At 42.3% G+C, this 9,471-nt stretch overlaps 1 long non-coding RNA gene across 1 annotated transcript; it reads right to left on the reverse strand.

The window, feature by feature from the left end:
• Window positions 1-4,999: 4,999 nt before the first annotated feature.
• Window positions 5,000-7,300, reverse strand: LOC146960414 (uncharacterized). The gene is made up of 4 exons (XR_015035456.1): window positions 6,809-7,300; window positions 5,513-6,187; window positions 5,375-5,428; window positions 5,000-5,294 (listed from the first exon to the last, which is right to left on the reverse strand). It is a non-coding gene; the product is annotated as an uncharacterized LOC146960414 (long non-coding RNA).
• Window positions 7,301-9,471: the final 2,171 nt, after the last annotated feature.

The raw sequence follows: 9,471 nt of genomic DNA on the forward strand, positions 1-9,471 counted from the left end.
CTAGCTAAAAAATGCAATTTTCAACTCGCATTTTTTCCTAAATGCTTGTGTTTCATGTGTTAGTTTGTCTAAGTTTAAGCACAATGGAAATCCATTTTATGAATTATGTTAAATTGGCTGGCTGCTTCACCTCCACTTTAAAATACAATTTATTTGAAGAATTTTGAGGTTTACTCACCTTTTTAAACACACTGCTATTATTATGAACATAACTGTATCTCCTAAAAATGATTTAACCAGCCGGTGGTAAACCTCTAAAAACCTGCGGGTAAGTTAATTAGCGATCGTTTTGTTCCCCGGGAGGACGACAGAGGCTGGCCGACCGAGCAGCTCTGCAGAGCGGACACTGTCTCTGTGATGTCCCGGTCGTTGCTCCACAGGTGGAGCTTCACTTCTCCGGGAAAAAAAAAAGCTTCACCTCTCCAAGAAACATCGGAGCAAACTACTAAACAGCCGTCATCTGGATAAACTGTCCCTATATTTGGCATCTAAACAGTTACTTTCTCGCATGAAAAAATAGTAAAACTTTACACACAAGGAGGGCAAGTGACGTTGTTGTTGCTGCTGTTGCTATCAGGTTGCTATGTGGGATCATGTGCGGGATTCTGATTGGCTAACATGGGCTTGAGCTTCTCGCTACACTGCCACCTACAGGTTTGGCATGCTCTTTACGGCATATACATGGGTTAGTGTAAACGAGACGTTTTCTGAAAACGGACTGGTGTGCACGCAGTGTTTTTTATAAACGGAGAGGGGGAAATGTCCGTTTATGAAAATAGCCGGGCACGTGTTAACGCAGTCTAAGTTTGAGCTGCACTGACTGGAGATTCTCAAGAAACAGTATTATTGCCAGTCACCTCATGCATATGAGGTAACTTGAATGCTTGGGTTATGTAGAATGTTCTCAGCATCAACAAGACAGTGTCTTTGTCTTCATGTGTTAAGGATAATATCCTTTTGATTTCCCCAAAGCTACCACAGGTTAGTTTGACAAAGCGGTCGTTTCTCCTAAGAGGACGTCTGTACTCTTGGCTTGTGTATAAAAGGCCGTCAACAACAATCCGCTTGTATACCATGACCATGTCAGGGGCATGCATGTTTGCAGCTTGAAAGGCCTGTTTCTCTTCATTTGGGTGTGTCATGCCATTGCCCAATACAGTGGTTTTGTCAATCTTGCTAGCTTTGGCAACATGTTGGTCTGTCAGATTTGTACAAAATTTCAGAACATTGCCACTAATGGGATGCTTAGATGCAAAGTGTGGGATGGCCCTGTGCAAAAGGAACTTGTTAACAACCTGACGGGGAATTCCTTTTGTGCCCTGTACCAGTTTTAGCAGGTTGCCATTAGCGTTCTCAAATACAAATGCAGAGTTTGCCCACCGTGGGCCCCAGAGACGCACTGACTTAGCAAGGTGGCTTAGGAGGTGGACATTAGGGATGGGAAATCGGCCCTATATTCAGATCATTCGATCGTGGACACTGTCAATCGCCGGGGGGGGTGGGGGGGGGGTGCAATTACGTCAGCTTAAAAAAAAACAAAAACTTGCTATATAGTTCCGTTCATTCATCTCCGCATAGCGCTCACTCTCCGTTATTGTTGTCCACACACACAGACAAGCGCGAATGCATGACGCGCGGCTCGGGTTTTTTTTCCAACTCACGGGTCCGCATCTATGAAGTAATTTGACCCGCCCTGCACCACCGCATCTATTTTCACAACCCGTCCCGCCGCTACTAAACGTCAGACAGCTGCTTTTTACTTTGAAAGGGCAGACAGAGGCGCTGTGTTGCCAGTAGCTTGTCAGTGTGGAGCTCGTGAGGAGTGGGAGAGTCACAGTGCAGCGCGTGCAGCAGCCGCGGCAGCCGCCTCTCCCAACCCCGCTCTGCTGATGCGCCCAGCCGCCGTCTCACCACCGGTTCCCTCACACCTCCGCCGGCTTTCCCCTCAACATCAGCGCGCCCCTGATAACACACTCTGGACATCATCAGTTTTTTTAATGACCGCCCCACCCCGCACAGCCTGCGTCCGCGGCATGCACCTCCGAAAAAAAGTGAGAAGGAAAAAAAAAAGATGCAACAGGGTGTGTAATTAAGAGTTTAATATTCACTCCTCTGTTGCACAGATCCAAGGGCTCTGTATGCAGACATTTTGCTCCACAAAACTTTTTTCAAGTACACAGTAGAGCGCAGGTTCTAGAGATTATTTCTTTAACATCTTATGGCAGTAAATTAATTAAATATCACCTTAAAGATCGCCATTTGAAAAAAAAATCACGATCGTCCCTTCGATCGCCGATAGACGATCCGATCGAAAATCACTCCATCCCTAGTTGGACATTAAAAGTCATAGAAGACTCCATACAGAATCTGAAATCTGAACGTGAACTCAAGAAGCATGGCTTCAGCTTTGTCAATGTCTGCGTGAGAGATTTCTTCTTGTAAAAGAGGCAGATACAAGAAGGCTCATGTGTTTCAGGTATTTGTTGTCCAACAACCCCTCAAGACAGGGTAAACTGTACAACAGCAACCAGTGACGCCACTCTGATGCTTTCCAGTGGGCTCTTTCAGACAATCCCTGTGGCATCCTTGTGATTATGTTGGGTGACTGCAATGCTTTCAGCCTCTCATCCAGAACTCTTATGGCGCATTTCCACTAGCACGGCTCGGCTCGATACGGCTCGGCTCGGTTTGGTTGTGTTTCCATTACAACTGATTATCACTTGGTGCCTCCTCGACGTGGGCAGAGTCGTCATAACACGGCTGCGCGAAACCGAAACCCTTTCGTTCCGTGTGGTGCCGTCGAGCTCCCTCTGAATCCTTTCTTCGACAACCAGAGTCAGGAACGTCTGGACCTCCTCGACCGACCAAGGAGTGTATTTCTTCTGAGAAGCCATCTGGTGTTCCAAGTCAAACAGCTACAAACTGAAGCAGTAAAAAGTGGTGTCTTGCCTTGAGTCTTGTTTTTATTTACATTCTAGTCGGTCGTCGCACGGTTATGACGCTTCCAGTGACGACACTCATCGGCCAATCAGTGGAAGGCGGTCGGCTGACGTCACGTTTTAGTAACGCTTCGGCTGCTTGGAACCAGGGCTGAGGTGATACCAAAAGTGTACCTGGTTGCAGGTACTGCGTGCTAGTGGAAACACGCAAATAGCGCGCCGAGCCGAAGCGCGCTAGTGGAAACGCGCCATTAGTGTTCTTGGACTCCCTACATAGTATGGCTCTGTGCTTGAAGAGGAATCTATCTGTAGCTTTGTTAGTTGTCTTGTAACCCCAAGCAGAACAGAATGCATATAATCAGGCACAAATCCCCACACAATATCAAAGTCTGGCATATTGATAAGAGGGGATGGCCCCTTTACCCCATTCACACTTGCATTCTGATGGAATGCTTGCTCCATGTCCTCTAGCATTGAGTCATTTGTCCCGTCTTCGTAGTCTTCTGCTCCAACTGGATATTTGACTTGTCTCTCCACCAAAGTGCCTGGGTGCAAACAGAACCCACAGCCAAAATAGCCATTAAATCGGGTGGTGTTCTGCATTTGGGGCCTGGCTACAGAATCTACACAGCACGTCAGTCCAACTAACAGGATTACCGTTTTTTTCTCCATGAAACCCCCTGTTTCTGCCAGAGTTTTTGCTTGCTCAACAAAGGGTTTTAGAAAGACATTCATCGTAGGCTCACTAGGCCCAAACCAAAGAGCTGCAAATATTACATCTTAGTTTTCAGTCCCTCCAGGATTTCGCAGGATTTTTTTCTGATTGTTGCGGCCTAAAATGCCTGATTTTGCGGCAGCATTTAAAAAAAAAATTGCGGTAAATGTTGCGATGTTTTAAGCACTTTTGTTGCAATTAAATTGCGGGAGACAGCAGGGCCGGCTCTAGCCATTTTGGTGCCCTAGGCGAGATTACTCTCAGGCGCCCCCCCCCAACAATGATCATAATGATCATAACGATAACATAGCAGTGTATCTCTATGTCCTCTCTGACCCTGAGATACACAATTTGCACAACAATCAGTAAAATTGCATTGAGTAAATCCTGGGTGAAGACATGAAAAAATTAGTCTCTTCACAATCATGAGAACAAACTGTTGTGGTGCTTGAAATGGGTATACGAAAGTCTGGGCTTCACAAAAGCAGTGGAATATACTGTATGATATAAGGCGATAAGTGTAGAAAAAAAATTGTGAAATTGCTTTTTGAGGATAAATGTTCGGCCTAACTGTCATTCTCACCAAATGTCTCAAATGTGGGATAACAGAAGCTAAATATTGACTTCACGTTACATTTTAAACTTCATGAGATGTGTGTAGCCCGAAATGAGAAATTGTCTCCAAATATCAACTAAATAGACAAAAAAATACACAAAATTTACAATATTTAGCCTATATAATGTACCCTATATATGTGTTGTCATTGTGGTACTGTTCTTTCCCTTTTTACGCTTACCCTCCATGTTCTCCAAAGTCTTCTCTTGAATCTTTGTTTCTCTCTTCTTTCCCTTTTCACTCTTACCCTCCATGTTCTCCAAAGTCTTCTCTTGAATCTTTGTTTCTCTCTTCTTTCCCTTTTCACTCTTACCCTCCATGTTCTCCAAAGTCTTTGTTTCTCTCTTCAAAGGTATCTTCCAGTTTTTTTCTGCTGCTCCACTTGATCCTTCTTCACTTTCCCTCTCACTCTTCTCCAGATGCTCCTCTTTTATCTTTCTCTTTTGCACTTCTTTAACTTTACCCCTCATCTTCTCCAAAGTCTTCTCTTGAATCTTTGTTTCTCTCTTCTTTCCCTTTTCACTCTTACCCTCCATGTTCTCCAAAGTCTTCTCTTGAATCTTTGTTTCTCTCTTCTTTCCCTTTTTACGCTTACCCTCCATGTTCTCCAAAGTCTTCTCTTGAATCTTTGTTTCTCTCTTCTTTCCCTTTTCACTCTTACTCTTCATCTTCTCCATGGTCTCTTCCAGAATCGTTGTCTTTTGTCCTGCTCTACCATCACTGTGGATCTTTTCCTCTGCCCTTTGTCCTTCTTCACCATCACTGTCCATCTTCTCCGAAGTCTCTTCCTGTGTCTCTTTCTCTGTCCTTTGTCCTTCTTTTAGCTTATCTTCTGTCTTATTTCTGTCTTCAACGTCAATCTTTGACATCTCCAAATAGCCCTCATCCACTTCACCTTCTTTTTCTTGTCCTTCATATCCCCCCCCCCCCCTTTCTTCAGGCAGGCTCTTGTGCAATGTTGCGTCTCCCACTGAGACTTCATTCTCCAATAGCCACTCTTTGGACACAGTTTTCCCCATGGATCCTTTATGTTAAGTAAATAATGATTGGTTACTATTGAAAACTGCACCAGTATTTATCCTGTGCACTGTACTATGTATGTACCTGAGGGAATCATCTGTCCAACTGTGGATCCAGCCTGGTGTTTAATGTTGTCACCTTGTCACCATAAATGTATTATAACATGCAACTTTTCTTGTCCAGGCTCTATTACTTCACTTTGTCATATTTTCCCGTAATTACCAGATATTGGCATGATGTCTTCAAACAAAGATGACTGGTGGAAAATCATCTCATTCACCATACTGACTCGGTCACACACAGTTTTTCTTGAGTGAGTTGACAAAATTTCTGCCGTTCCTGGGCTTACAAAAACCTGCTGTATCTAAAAAAAAAAAAAAAAAAAGGTGTCAAAATATATTCTAGATCATGTAGTTCGTCTAGCTCGGATGTTCAGGTGTGTTTTAGTGCAGTGCTCTTACACCAGGACAGACTTTGACTGCCACCTTGTCATTCTGTTGGAAAAGGTCAAAGCATGTTGTAAACAGTTTAGAAAGCCACTAATTGTTAACAAAAAGCGAGCAGATCTACTTCACAGTCAGAAGTTATCATTTTGATTTGTTGGCCTTATAGAAACCCATTTTATCACCTACACACAATGGCAAAGATCCAACATCTATGTAAGAGTCCCTTTATTGTAAAGAATGGACCTGATGTCTAAACAAGTCTGTTTACTGTAAAATACTTTTTCTGACTAGACATGAGTAACAGCTTTTCTTGTTTGTGTTATATGTGGTATATGGTGGTATATGTTGACATTATACTTACTACAGGTGTCTTGAGAGTGACAGGACTCACTGAAACCAGGGCTGTATTCAGTTTTAGGTCTGGAGATTGGCTCATCAATGGCTGTGTATCCTGTTAATTTAGCAATATGAATTAAAGAACAAATGAAATAGACAAGTGTGGGTTTTAAAAGCCAAGTTTCAAGTTTTTATTTTGCTAATGTGGTAAAACTTTATCTTTTTGTGATATGATTATTGCTTGTTTGATGTACTAGCAACTTCACTTACCTCATTCTGCAACACATCTTCCTCACCACTTTCCCCCATATTTCCTTTTGACAGGGCTTCCTCTTCTTTCTCAGGCAGACATGGACTCTCTCCTCTCGGACACTCCTCCTCTGATTCCTTTTCTGTTATTCTCAGTGCACGGACCCTTGAACCAACCCGCTCAACTTCAGATGAGCTCCTCAGCTGGTTTTATGAAAGAGAAAAATAATTTGTTCATTTGGACTGAAAGCTTTTAGTATTTTCTGAAGCATTTACACTGATAATGACTCACCTCACTTTGCAGGACAGAGCTCTCAGATCTCTTTCTTTTGGCCACCTTGTGAACTCTTCCTATGATCTGTTCATCCTCTTCTTCAAAATCACCCTCTGATTCCTCCTGTGTGGTTTTAACTCATTAAAACTCTAACTCATTTAGCTCTGAAGGTCTTTAGTACTTTTAAACACTTAAACTGATGATAGATCTCACCTCTCTTTGCAGGACAAGGCTCTCAGATCTCTTTCTTTTGGTCACCTTGTGAACCCTTTGTAGGACTTGTTCCTCCTCTTTTTCAGAATCATTCTCAGAGCCCTGCTGTGTGGGTTTCCATTCATCAGCGGAGCCATCACCTTCAGATGAACTAAAGCTCTGTTTTTAGGTAACACAAGATTAATTTTACTGATTTTGAATTGAAAGCTAGTAGAATGTGGGGAAGCACTGAATCTAATTATTACTCTCACCTCTATTTTCTGGAAATGGCACTCAACCTCCCTTTTATCTGTTCCATCCTGTTTAAAAGAAGTCATCGTCTGTTTTTTAATGAAAAGTCAAAAGAATATTAATAGCTTTGTAATATGTGGAAGTACTGAAAACTGTCAAAACTCACCATTTGTTGGTTCAAAGGCACAAATGCCCTTTTCTCACGCAGCTGGTAAGTCCTTTTTGGCACATGTTCCTCATCCTCTTCAGGATCTGGTACTGTTTCAGTTAGTGTGGTTTTCATATCACCTGCATCATCCTCATCAGATGAGCTCACCATCTTTTTTTAGGAAAAATAAAGTATATTAAGCTCATTTTAGAATGACGTAGCTGCTATGTTCAGTCTCGCTCTGTGCAAGGACATGCACGTGCATGAGGAGCGAAATGATAGTGTCTTTATGATAGTGTTATTATTATTATAACATGACAAAAACAATTGTCTAAATATTCCTCAACAGTTCTTGTGCTGATATCACTCGTTGACATTGTATATTTTCAGAAATCATGGGCCATTTTATTGCTCAGATGTAGTGATGCAAAACGTTGTCAGAATCGATAGACTCAAGTGTGCAATTAATTTCAGTCCAAAATAATTAGGTCAAAAATGATTTAATATAAAGCAAATAGACGACTAGTCTTTATGTTTATTTATAATTAATTTTGGCGGACAAGGTTACCAAGCCCCCCTCCCCTCCACCATCCCTCATCCATCATTTATAAGGCCTTACCATGTTTGCATTAGAAATGAATGAGAATCACAAAAAAACACATACTGTCCATCTGAAGCATACAGAATAATGTAATACAGTATATGATCACAGTGTAAGCCTCTACCCAGTCATGTGACCAGATGCATTTCAAACCTCACATCAAGGTGTTTAGTTCAAGACTAAATTATCTTTTACACTGACATAGTTTTAATCAAATTATTCATCAATATTAACCTTTGTTCATCTTATTTATTGCACTGCATTTATTATCATTTATTTCTTACAAAAAAAAACTTAATGAACCTAGAACAACTACTTTTTTTTAATTTCTTTTTTTTTTTTTTTTTACGACATATGAAACACAAAATATCCCACAAAAATGAACTTGTCACAAATACAGTTACAATGATGAATGGGCCAATTAACCAGCTATCGGCTTTTCAATTCTCCAAAGTATTGTTATTATATTGGCCTTTAAAATCCACTATCGATTGACCCCTAGTTTAGGTGACTCTTACAAGTCTGGGACTTTAAAGGCTTTTACCAAATGTTCCAGAACTGTTTCTACCTCAGCTTCAGCTGTGTTGACAGGTTAGCGATCTACCTCACACAGAACTCTGATCAGATCTGAACAAGCTGCTTCTCCTTTTTTTCGTACGGTGTCGATCACCTTTCGAGCTTTGTCTGCCCTGTTTGCTATCGCAGCAACAGACTCCATTTCAGGGTCAGTTACCACTCCAAGCTCCAGGAGTTTATCCAACAGACATTTAAGATTCTCTTCAGACACTCGCTCGATGAACTCAGTACGAGCAGACCACAGCCTTTCTTCCTCTGAGACTGTTGGAGTTGGAGCTGAGACACTTGGAGTCAGAGCCGAGACACTTGGAGTTGGAGATGAGACACTTGGAGTCAGAGATGAGACACTTGGAGTTGGAGATGAGACACTTCTGGGCTCTGGGTGAGGCCCTGGAAGATGAACAAGAAAGATACTTAAACACATCTGTGCTTTAGAAGCAAATTCAAACATAGTAACAAGCGTAGGGATGGAACCGCTCATGAAAAACAATCATGAAAAAATCTGTCTCGTCCAGTTTGTCTCAGTTCAGGTCTCTATAGAAAGTCCTTACAGCAGTAACCCAGAAGTCACCAGTGATCACACCAGGCCAAACACAACTCTAAAGTCCATCCAACATCACTTCTGAGCATTTTCAGCTCTAATGATTTTAAGGTGACGAGCTCTGACACTGGGACGACGACATGTAACAGACTCACAAGTTACAGACACATCAACAGGAACTTGGAGAAAGTGAAGTGTGGGGCACCGTACAGCTCAGTAGCAGGTGCCACATAGGCAGAGGCTACAGTCCTCACTGCAGCCGGCCCCGGTTCGAATCGAGAATCTGGTGGCCCTTTGCTGCATGTCATTCCCCCTCTCTCTGCCTCAACATTTCCTGTCTCTCTCAACTATCGCGTTTCAATTAAATGCAAAAAGCCCCCCAAAAATATACTTAAAGAAAAAAAGGTGAAGTTTCTGAGCAACACCTGAAGGAGAATAGGTACGACTGATTCAGGACCTGATGGAGGACTGAGCACAAATATTTATCGTCTGTATTTTATTGAAGGTCCTTTCAGCTCCTTCATGAATCTCCTTGGTCCTACTCTGAACGGTTTCCCACAAGTTTG

This window comes from Trachurus japonicus, unplaced genomic scaffold (assembly GCF_045865225.1).
Source record: "Trachurus japonicus isolate A0001 unplaced genomic scaffold, Traja_1.0 AP030399.1".
NCBI classification, from domain to species: Eukaryota; Metazoa; Chordata; class Actinopteri; order Carangiformes; family Carangidae; genus Trachurus; species Trachurus japonicus.